Here is a 12646-nt window from a genome sequence, read left to right as displayed (position 1 = left end):
TAGATATATAGTTACATTCTGTTAATGAATAGAATGATTTCTTCTAATAGTGTTTGTAAATAGGATATCAAGTCTGCATCTTGTAAAGCAATTAACATCTTAGAAGAATGTGTGCAGTGTGTTTATTATTGAAACTGTCCTACCGATTTTATTTGATACTGTCTCATTGCTAGTTGTTTATCAATAAAACTATGGCAAAAGTAAAAAAATTAAAAAATTAAATATTCCCTAAAGGTCTCATGTTGTATGGCAAGGCCTGGTCAGGAGCAGAAAGTCACAGGACTCCTGACTTAGAAGCAGGTGTTCCAATCCTCTGGTATTCCTTTTCCTCTCTCTGCTTCTTAGCACCATGAGGTGAGTAGCTTTCCTCCATCATACACTTCTACTATTATGGTTTGAGTCTAGATGTCCCCCCAAAGCCTCATGCAGTTGTTGGTGGGGCTTTTCTAGAGGGGGTTCAGTCTAGAATATGTGATTGATTCATGGTACAATGCTAGGTTTAAGGGCACTGGGAGGAAGGGTGGGTGATCGCTGGATCCTCTCATTGATTTGACATTACCCTAATTCTGGTAGCTTAGATACAATGTAAGGGACAAAAAGAGCTTTGTCCTGTCCCTTGCTTATTTTTACTGTCTTCTGCCTACCATGAACTATTTTTTCCTCTGCAATACTTGTTGAACATGCCACATTCCTTTGGAGCCATCTGATTATGATCTTAAACCTTTGTAAGCTGTGAGCTAAATAAATCTTTCCCCCTTTAACTTTGTGTGTCAGTATTTTGTCTCCGCAACAAGAAAAGTAACTAAGACATCTACCATGCAGTTTTTGTCTTGGAATTCATTGACCATGGACTGAATCCACTGGGGACTATGGGCTAAGTAAACTTTTCATTCTTTAAGTAGTGGATATTGGGAATTTTGACCCAGCAATGAGATAATTATTATAGAAAATTGGTACGAGGACTGGGGTTACATTTGTGATTGTACCTGATTGTGTGGTTTAGAGAGTTTTGGAACTGGTTGGTGGGAGACATTGGAAAAAGTTTGAAGATGGAAGCTATTGAAGGCTTAGAATGTGAGTAATGTTTGATGTCTGGTATTGGTCAGTACCCAGAATACTAGAATGCTAATAAAAATGTGGATTATAAAGACAGGCTTACCAGGTTTCCAATGGGAATAAGGACTCCACTGATTATCCAATTAAAGGTCACAAATGTTACACTTTGGCAGAAAATTTGCCTATACTTTGCCCAACTCCTAAAACTCTGGAGAGACTGAGATTAAAGTTGATGGGGCAATTAGTCTGGAAGAAAAAATTTCCATACAGTCTTCTTTTCAAGCTGTGGTATGGGTACTGCCAACTGCTTGTAGCCAGATCTACAGTAAGAATCAGCAGAAATGAAGGGAAGTGTAGGCAAAGTTGAGGTGAAAGAGATCATGATTGTTGAAAATCTTAGTATTAAAAATAAAACACTTTGCACCAGGACAATAGGAAAAATGGCTTGAAGGCATCTCATATCCAACCCTTCATAGGCTTAAAGGCCTAAAATTGTAAAATTCTGATTTGAGAGGAGACTTCCTGAGCCCTATGCTCAAGAGAAGCTGCCTAGGAAAGTGTTTCCCCAGGATTCATTTCAGCATGCACAACCATAGCCACTCAGGCACCTAAAGGCCTCTGCAAAATGATCCAAGGGGTGGGGTGGGGTCTGCCACTGCTCAATCTGGTAGCAGACCTTGTGGTGCTGGTTTTTCAGGCATGCAAAATAGAACAGTTATAGGGTTATGGAGACTTCTACCCAGATTTTTACCCTTGGCCTGAAAACACTGAAACTGTGAAACAAAACGAAGCTTTTCCTTTAAGTTGTGAGTATCAGGTATTTTGTATCATTGGTGGGAAAGCTCATTGGTACATTCATAATTAGCCACAAAATGAAAGCAGTATAGCTAATCATGGTACAGGAATTTAGAGCAATTTAAAAGCCCTTGCACACATATTATCCCTTGTAAGGAGCTGCTGCTGCAGTGTACCTCATTTGTTTATGGTGAATTCATCAATTAAAAGCCAAAGACAGGCCAAATAGAAACAGGTAAAATTTGCTCAAGTGTGGACTATCACCAGTTTGTGAAACTTGTGTGGGAGGAAGGCCCCTGTCCATCTTACCCATTTTATGACTCTCTTATCTGGCAACTTTATCGTCTCCAGCATCTAAGGAGTAAGTCAATTTCATGAGGGACATGGAATCAAAGAGTCACAAAGTAAGGCAAAAGCTTTTTTGGCAGTATTGGCTCATGATTTCATCCCTGAGTTCTCTGGCCTTGGTTCTTGTTGTTTTACATTTGGCTGCCCTGGCAGCAGGATATAAATACTTACTCATTATATCCTAACAATGTACCCTGTATCCCCTACCAACATCATCAAGGTGACTTATTGTGATAGAAGAGAAGACGGTTTTTAAGCGGTGGTAAGTGGCCCCTAGCCACTGTAGCTCTGTGGTCACACTAAGGCAGAAAACATTTGTATATTTTTAATCTTTTATCTCTGTCTCTGCAACCAAATATATAAAGCTTCTCAGCCACTTGCCATACAGAGTGCTTGAGTTCCAGGATAAATACTTAACAATAGAGCCAATCATATTAGGGCATTTGTCTCTCAGCATGGATTCCTGCCTTAATTTGCCTCTCTTCCTCCTCTAAGAACACTGTGAAATTGCCTACTAGCTTTGTGACCTCAGAAAGTTACTTAGCCTTTCTAAACCTCAGCTTCTTCATTTGTAAACTGCAATATCTAAATTATGCGACTGCTATGAAAATTACTCAGGGTAGCCCACAGCTTTCAAATCAAGGGCACTATGCCTGGCATGCAGATAAGCCAGACCATTCATATGGCCTGTATTCTTCCATCAAATTTTGTAATGTACTTATTCTGTGAATTGTGGTATTATTAATATAAAATAGAATCAACTGGTGTCCAGGTTGATGACTTCTGATGGCTATATATTCCCATGCAATTACTAAACACGAGATAATGTTTCCACCACTCCTGAAGGTCTTCTTGTGAGGAAAGGAAAAAGGAATGGAGGGGGAAAATGAAGGAATGAAAAAGTGAGTGAGTGGTGGAGAAGGGAGGAAGTTCAGTCCAAATCAGAAGATCAACTTTTTAAGAAATATATTATCAAGTCTCTCTAATATGAAAATGTAACTTCACTGTAATGAAAATGTTGGATTCCATATTATTATTTAATTTTTTACCTATGATCTCTTGGAAAAATGCTATTTACACATAAGTCTTATCACTTGTCCTTTAAGCGTCAGCCTGAGGAGTAGATGACAATCTTCTCTCTTCTTGGATGTTGCCACAAATTCACTGTTACAAAGCCTTTATGAAAAAAAGAAAGTAGAGGGCAAGGGACAAATAATGTCTATGATCTATGTAAAAAGATTAATTAGAAAGAAATATATTTTGATTTTGCTTAATATGTGGAAAGGGGAAAGTTTAGTTTTAAGCAAGGTAGAGAGTAGAAATGTACTTAAGAAAGGGTTTTGAGCTGCACCTTTTAAGACCGTAATCATTAAAGCTAAATAGAATCTTTTTAAAAAAAATTTATTTATTATTGGGGCTGGCTGGCATGTGGTGCTGGGGGATTAAACCACAGTCCTTGTGCTTTGCTAAGCTTGTTCTAAGTAGGTGCTTTAGACCACTGAGCCATCTCACCAGCCCCCTAAACGGAATCTTGTAAATAAAGATGCCTTGCCTTTTTAAGGATAAAAACTTTAATACTGTCAGAATATTTATTGAACATCTGTTATGCTTGAAATATTGAACTAAAATATAAAAACTATTAGTCACCCAGTTAACAAGCATTAGCAAATATAAACTTATTAATTAGAGACTAGTACAAGAAGGGAAGGTACAATAAGGTACACTCATGACAGTGACACTGACTGCCAGGCGTGGTGGTGCCTGCTTGGAACCCAGCACTCCAGAGGCTTTGGTAGGAGAGCAGTGCAGAGTTCAAGGCCAGCACTGAAACCTCCAGGGCTACTCAAGGTGCCATATGGTGAGTTCAAGGCCAAGCTGAAATACATAGTGAGACCCTGTCTCAAAAACAAATACCTAAGTAAGCAGATAATGACATTGACTCTATGAATTAAAAGCATAAAAATTAATGGATGTAAACGAGGAGGTAACAAAGAATCTGAATGCAAGCAGCAACAGCATTTATGATTCATCTTGGGAGCAATTATTATTTCTAGTTTGTATTCTACTTTGTGTGAGAAGACTGTTTTGAGGCATTAATTTTACAAATACTTAGTTGGGGCTCTTTATTTTTTATTATTCTGTTTATTTGTTTGACACAGGTTTTCACTCTGTAGCCCAGGCTGGCCTCTAACTCTTGGCAATCCTTCTGCCTCAGCCTCCTGAGTTTTGGGATTACAGGCATGTGCCACCATGAGCAGCTTATTTTTTATTATTCTTGAGGAAAGTATATTAACTATTGAATACAATCTTTGGATTTCATTCCTGATCTGAATAACAAACACTGAGAACTGTGAATCACCCCCTATTCATTTGAATTATATTAGTTATTAGTCTAGCAACATGGAAAAATCAATGAAAGAATTTAGCAGGCTAAGAATTGCTCTTCTTATCTGGAGAATAAATGATTATATTCTCTGATCAGGCAATATTACCCATGAACTTTCTCTAGTAAAATTTATCATAAAGACTTAAAAAGCCTTATGATGGGGCTGGAGAGATGGCTCAGTGGTCTAAAGCACCTACTTGGAACAAGCTTGGCAAAGCATCAGGGACCGCGGTTCAATCCCCCAGCACCACATGCCAGCCAGCCCCGCCCCCTGGTGGGCTGAGCTGGCCACACACACACACCACACTCTCTCTCTCTCTCTCTCTCTCTCTCTCTCTCTCTCTCTCTCTCTCTCTCTCTCTCAAATAAATAAATAAATAAATAAATAAAAATTTAAAAAAAAAAATAAAAAGCCTTATGAGCAAAAAATAAAGCATTGTGGGTATTTCAGTTTATAATGGCTGGGAGTTTTCCACACATAGTTGGTGCTATCGTTTGTGTCTAGTTGTCCCCCCAAAGCCTCATGTAAGTCATGGGGCACACTTCTAGAGTTTGTAATTAACTGATTATCCACTGGGATTATGGCTGGGAGGACTGCTGGGATTATGGGTGTGAGTACTACAGCCAGCCTGGGATGAGAAGCCTGAATGCAATTTAAGGGAGACAGACCTGCTCACTGTTGCCATTGCTGCCGTTACTCCTTTCTTTTTGCTCTTGCTGTTTTGCTGCCTTATGCCACCATGAACTGCAGCCCTCTGCCATGTGCCAGTCTGCCCTGGAGCCAGCTGACTATGGACTGAAACCTCCAGTATTTGTGAGCTAAATAAGTCTTTTATTCATTCATTTTGAATGCTGGGTATTTGTCCCAGCAGCCAGAGAAGAGTAACTGTGACAGTTGGGTTACAATTTATTTATTTATTGTATTTAGTACAGGGTCTACAGGATCCCACTACACTGATCAGACTCATAGTGATTCTCCTGTTTTCAGCCTCCCAAACTCTGGGATTACATGTGCACGCCACAACGCCCCGTCTCAATTGCACTTTCAGTGCATCCCAGGGCACGGGACTGGCACAGTACACCAGGGGTAGAACCCAGTCCATGCATCTGCTTAAGCAGGCACTTTAATCTGCTGAGCTATCTGGCTGGCCTATGGGCTACAATTCTGACAGAAAATTATGAGGACATTTTGTCCCAAATTCTGTTGCACAGCCACTTCTTGTTGACTCTGAACCAAGAGATCCTTGCAGTTAAGTATGCTCACATGCCTTCATTTAGGGCCTCCTTGGACAAAGCTCTGTCTTCTGTTGTTGGGAAGATCAAGCACTTCTGTATGGTGGCATCACAGAGTCTGCAGGGCGGCAGAAGTAGAAACCCTCCTGCTTCTGCTTGGCTTGTGACTCGGAACGTATGTCAGGGGCTTATTTTTTAAATTAAACTTTCTACCTTGAAATAAGTGTAGCTCTACAAGGAGTTGCAAGGTGTATTTCAGTGAAATCCCATATACCCTTCAACGAACACCTTCAGAATTATGGTAAAATATCACAGCTAGGAAACTGATATTGTACAGTCGAGATAAAGAACATTGCTATTGTGGGTGAGAGCTCCGCATGAGTTGCTATTTCTAACCACACCTATCTCCTTTCAGCTACAACTTTCTCCCTGGTCTCTGGAAACCATCACTGTATTCTTTAATTTTATGTTTGTCATATAAAGACTCTAATATACATTGAATTATGCAGTATGCAAACTTCTGACTTTGTTTCTCTCAATAGAATTCTCTAGACATTCATTCGGATATATATATCCTTCCCAAGGATACCTCCCCTGGTCTAGAGGCTCAGTACACTGAATGTAGTCCTGAGGCATAAATCCAGGGACTCTAGGCACCAGCTTGTCCAGGTGGAGATGCAAGTCTGCACTGGGAGAATCAGAATTCTTAAAAGGGAATATATATATATATATATATATATATATTCCCTTTTTTCCCTGGATTCTAGTCTGTGGCATGCTCAGTACCACCCTTTGTTTATACATCCAGGCACACAAAGACTTTCGCCTTTTGTCTAGTTTTGGGCCCTTGAAACTAAAACCACTAGTGTAAGCATTATTGTAAGTGTTTGGAGTTCATGTGAACATGACTATCAATTTCTCCGAATTAAGTACCTAGGAGTGCAATTGCTGGGAGGCGTGCTTCCAATTTAGAAAGTGCAAGCTTGTTCTCCAGGGTGGCTGCCTGCTGGAGAGGTGGGACTGCTTTCATTCCATCTTTCTCCAGCCTCAGCAGCATCTGCAGCTGTCACTGCTTCATTTCATTTTTAATTTTGGCCATTTTGATGTATGTACAATGATATCATCTTTATATTTTAATGTGTGCTTTCTTACTTGCTAATTATGTTGAGTATTTTTAATTTTTGCCCTCCATACATTCTCTGGTGAAATACTGTTCATATCGTGTGTTCATTTTCTTTTTTTTTCATTGTCTATGTAAATTCCATTTTATTACACATTTATTCAACATTATCTTCTCTAAATGGATCATTTAAAAAGACTAAGCAATTTTCATTCTATAAACTTCATTCAACTTCACTTATACTTTAATACACATGAAATGTGCTTTTGATGCATGAAAATCACAATGGATAGCAGCAAAGGACGGCGGTATTAAGAATCTGATAATTCACATTATGATTATTCTGCACATTAATGAAAGATAATTTACACTTTGAGAACCTGAAGACATTCTTTTTGGGGTTTTTTATGGGGATTTTTAGTGGTGAGAATCGAACTCAGGATCTTGGGTTTGCCAGGCAGGCACTGTACCACTGAGCTGTATCTGCAACACTCAGGTATCCCACTTGAAAGAACCAAAATAAACCCAAGACACCTACAGACACTTCCCCACCCCTCACGAATTGGTGATTCTGTTACAGATGAAACTAAAGTAGTTATGGCAGCAAAGTATTTGGATGGTAATAGAAGTTTGTAAGCTGTATTTCAATCTCTTTCTTTTCCCCAAAGTGCACAGTGCAGGGTTCTCAGTCTTTTCCTGGTGCTTCTTCTGTAAATAATCCTTTGTTTTGTTCGGCAAAGGCAGTGTCTGAATTGAGTCTATTCTGGTACAGTGGTGTATAACAAAGTAACACGAGTGCTGCAAAGAGTGTGCCTGCATGAGCCGAGTCACTGGGCTGGTCAGCGTGACAGGGAAGTTGCAGATCCAGGCAGTGGCTCCCTTGAATAACAAAAAGCTCCATTTTCAGTCCCCAGTTGATTACTCAATTAGCTCAACTCTAGATGTATGTCCTTGCACACGTGTTTGTTCATAAAAGTTAAACCCACCATCTGAGTGCTCAGTTCTAGTGTGAAGCGTTGGGAATGAAATTTCAAATGTGAAACATAACTGTCATTGGAACCATCCTGAACAATGAGAGAACCTTGTGACACATTCACTGGTTTCCCTTCTGCCTCTCAGCATGTGGCTGGTCCCCAGTACCATCCTTGTTTTGCATGTTTCTTCAGCTCCTCTGCAAGGCTCGTCACAACCCTGGGGCCACTACTTTTCAGAGTTATAAAATCCTGCAACCCCAGGTAGAGTTAGGATCAAAATTTCAACAACACCTCCTTTCAGCCACATGGGCATCTGTGCCAGTGAGCTCACTGAAGTTCCTTTCAATTTGATTATTCGGGGCTGGAGGTAGCAAAGGTGAAAGTGGAGGGACATCTTGTGATTTGCTCTGGGGCTGTGCAGTATGAGTCCTATAGCCAATCAGCAAACAATTCACAGACTGATCCATGAAGATCTCTGGGGTAAACAAGTCCTGCTCTACTTGATTGTCATCTTCAGCAAAACAGCTCCCTTCCTCTTGAGGGGTAACCACAGAGACCTCCATGGATGAAGAACTGTCCAGAGAGTAGCCACACAATCCTTCCCAAGGATACCTCCCCTGGTCTAGAGGCTCAGTACACTGAATGTAGTCCTGAGGCATAAATCCAGGGACTCTAGGCACCAGCTTGTCCAGGTGGAGATGCACGTCTGCACTGGGAGAATCAGAATTCTTAAAACAATCATTTTGCTATGGCACACAGTTTCAGACGAAGGGTCATGAAAAACTTTTCATACACCATTCAACGCAGAGCTTTGGCTGGAAAAGTGAACCACGGCTTTGCCTCCCACATCCATTTTGGTGAGGTATCCTCAGAGTGTGTGGACCTAAAAGGTCAGGGCATGGAGCTATGGCGATGACTCAGGAGGGAAGTGAGTCTGATTGGCCTCTATGCCGTGACCTCTTTGAAGACAATGGGGATGAGGAGGAGGAGAAGGTGTCCTCATAGGCACAACTTCCTGACATGCGCTACCTTTGCCCTTTGGCTGGTACCCACCAGGCTCTCACGTTTTGATCTGCTTTTCCACCTATTTTATCTTCACTGTTGTTATCACAGCCAGTCATACCTTTACCATAGCAGCTACCAAACATGCATCATCTTTTCCAAAGCCACTGGCTATTGGACTGGGGATATAGTGCAGTAGAATAAGTGCCTGCCTAGAAAGCTTAAGGTCCTGAGTTCAATCCCCAGTACCACAAAAGAAAAAAAAAAGTCAAAGTCACTGGCTATTGATGGTCATCATACTACCAAGAAATCAGTGTCTTCTTTACTTTCACTTGAGTTGAAAGATCTCTGGAAGGAAGGCTTTAAGACTAATTTCCTTCATTATGACTAGTTACTTAATCCCCAGGGATCAATTTTTTTCCTCTGGAATATTATTCCCAAACATCTGGAAAGACATCTATGCTGCATCTGAGTATTCTTCTAGCTTCATTTAACCTTTGGAGTCATTTTCTGCTAGACAATTTTCAAATGTTATCATGACACCATTAGGCTTTACTGACGTTCAGGTCATTGTTTGGCTCCTAGGCCTTCAGGGATATGCTGTCCTTTTGGCCCTTTCTTCTTCCCAATTCAAAATTCATTTTTAAAAAAATTTATGTATCTGGTACAGGGTATCACTATGTGGCATAGACTCGTAGTGATCCTCCTGTGTTCAGGCTCCCCAGCGCTGGGATTACAGGAATGCACCACCATGCCCAGACTCTGTCTCCAGCTGAGTGTACCCTGGGGCAGGGCCAGCACAACATGTGGTACTGGGGATCTGACTTCAGTCCCTGTTGTTGCTTAAGCAGGCACCTAGTCCACTGAGCTATCTCAAAATTCACTGTTGGCCAAGTAGCTCTGCTTCTTCACCCAGCACCTGGCATGACTGCCCCATCTCTCCCTCCTCCCCTCATAATTCTCCTCCCTCAGTCGCCCCCCTCATTCCCTGGAGGCAGGTGACCACGGGCCACAGCATGTTAGCCTGAGCATGGAGCAGGTGCAGAACACCTAGGGGCCACCCTCCACCCCTTGTTTTCATTTTCTAATTGGATATTTTCCCCAAGTTTTACAGATTTCTCTTTTTACTTTTAAACCAATGGTTAATTTTGAACCAGTTTTTGTAAACAGTGTGATATTTAAGTTAATTTTGTTGGTTTGTGTATTACTATGTACAACTTGCTCACCACCATTTATTGAAAAGTCCACCAAATTATTTCTGAGCTGAGTCCATCCACTGAATTTTTATTTTAGTTTCTACATTTGTTAGTGCTAAAATACCATTTATTTTTTTCATAACTTCCATTTCTTTGGTGAGACTACTTTCTCATTTGTTTCAATACATGTTTGTAATTGCTTGTTGAAGCATGTTTATGATGGCTGCTTTAAAGTCTTTGTCAGGTAACTCTTATAGCTCTGTCATACTGGTGTGTGTATTGATTGGCATTCTTTTTTCATTCATTGTCTTTTTCATTTCATTTGAGATCTTGGAATAATAAGTGATTTTCTGTTTTGGGTGTTATGATACAAGATTCTGGACCCCTCTGTTTTTGCTGGCTTCCTTTCACATGACTCTGGGCAGGGAAGGGTAAGAAAAGCAAGGGGTATCCCTCATTAGTTGAGGTTCATATTCAGGTTCCCATTCACCTATTCTACTGACACTGGATGGGTGAAACTTCTTATGACTATGAGTGAGAAAAGAAGCCTGGGCCCCCCAGTGTCTGTAGGAGGGAGAAGTTCCCTCCTCACCTCTATGCTCAATGCTGCTCAAGGACTGGCTTCTTCACAAAGCTCCTGGCTTTCTGCAACAGTTCAGCCCCACCTTGTCTTCCTCTAATTCCTTTTGTATGTATTTTTCCTGCTCATGGTTAATGTGTTGTCATATCTCTCTCCTCATTCTCACTGAATAGTAGTAGACAAGTGACAAAGAGTATAAGCCTGGTTGTGGTTTATCAATGTTAAAATCCTAGCCAGGCCACTTTCTAGCTGTGTCACTTTGACCAATTTACGTACAGATAAGGCACACGATAGTGCTCTCCTCACGGTATCATTGTGAAAAGTAAATAAATGCACACATTATCCACACCATGCCACAGCTGGGTTGTCACTTGATGCATCAAAGGAGTTATGCATCATGGGAACTCTGGGGACTTAAGGCACCTCAGTAGAGGGTTAGGGAAGGCTGGGTCATAGCTTCATGTTGAGAGGGTATAAGGGAGTGGCAACTGATCTGGACTGGGCCTTCAGAAAGTGGGGACAGCGCTATAAAGAGGCAGTATATTTTGTTTAGTTTTTAGGTTTTTGTTTTTTATCTGCAATGTAGGAAGAAAAGAACTCCAGCTAAAACAAATAAAGAGGCAGCAGTCATTCCTGTCAACTGGGAGCAAGAACATGTGGTGATTTTGTGGTTTGCACTGTGCGCCTGTTTTTCATCTTTCCTCAGGCATGATCACCCATGAGTCTGATTTTTTCTTATGACATCATGGTCACAGTGTGTCTCCTTTGCTGACAATGCTCTGTGAAATTGTTCATGATGAGCAACTGAGGGCTGGCTGTTACCAGGGCAGTTACCTAATATAAGCTGTCCGAACTTTTTTTTTTCCTTAAAATGCAAGTTTTCTGTATAGGAAATGACAGCATATAGCAAATGCTTTAACCCTCCAAACAGTTCAGATTGTATGTGCTTTGCCCAGACTCATAATCTATGCCTACAAAACTGAAGAACATGATTACCAAATATCTCCCAGAAGTCTCATTGTGCTGAAGGCTTGTTTGCTGCTTGGCTTCTGGAAACGGATTGGATTCTGAGGACTCTAACTTCATTAGTGGAATAGCCTACTCATTTGACAGCATCACTGGTAAATGATAAGAACACAAGGTGGGACCTAGGTAAAGGGAACAGACCAGAGAGTGTGGCTTAGGCAGTATGTCAGATCCCTCTTTTCTCTGACTTTTTCTACTGTCCAGTTGCTGTAAGATGAGCAGGGTCCTCGACCAGATCTTCCCACCATGATACTTCTGTTTTACCACAGGTCTAGCAATGAAGCCATTTGACATTGGCAATCGTGATTTCTAAGAACAATTAGACAGTTAGAACCTAGGCCCTGTGACTTTAAATGCTTGTTTTACTGTACTTTCAAGTTCAAGCCATGAAAATGTACATTATGGTATTCAAGTCAGAAAGAACAGAATATAACACTGCATTTAGTAGCTGGGCATGTTGGTGCATGCCTGAAATCCCAGGAGTTTGAAAGGCTGATGAAGGAGAATTACAATTTCAAGGTCAGCCTACAGACTTAGCAAGATTCTGCTTCGAAAGTGTAAAAAAAGTTATAAAGAGGAGCAGGGCTAGGGATATGGTCAGTGTGAAGGACCCAAGTTCAATTTCTAGTACCAAAAATTAAAATTATATTTACTATAATCATAAATGTAAAATTATATGATTAGATAAATGTTACCAAAGAACAAAGATGTGGGCTGGTGAGATAGCTTAGCAGTCTAAAGCACGTGCTTAGGCAAGCGCACAGGGACCACCATTTGATCCCCAGCACCACATGCCGTGTCAGCCCTATCCCCAGGGTGGGCTGAGCCAGGCACAAAGAAAGAAAGAAAGAAAGAAAGAAAGAAAGAAAGAAAGAAAGAAAGAAAGAAAGAAAGAAAGAAAGAAAGAAAAGAAAGAAAGAAAGAAAGAAA

At 40.8% G+C, this 12646-nt stretch overlaps 1 pseudogene; it reads right to left on the bottom strand.

Annotated features, from left to right (window-relative positions):
• Positions 1–7493: 7493 nt before the first annotated feature.
• LOC101591439 overlaps positions 7494–12646 on the bottom strand; it is a 16741-nt pseudogene continuing 11588 nt past the window's right edge.

Source organism: Octodon degus, unplaced genomic scaffold (assembly GCF_000260255.1).
Source record: "Octodon degus isolate 3935 unplaced genomic scaffold, OctDeg1.0 scaffold00127, whole genome shotgun sequence".
Taxonomy (NCBI): domain Eukaryota; kingdom Metazoa; phylum Chordata; class Mammalia; order Rodentia; family Octodontidae; genus Octodon; species Octodon degus.
The sequence above is the reverse complement of the archived record's forward strand: the minus strand, read 5'-3'. Positions and strand labels throughout refer to the sequence as shown.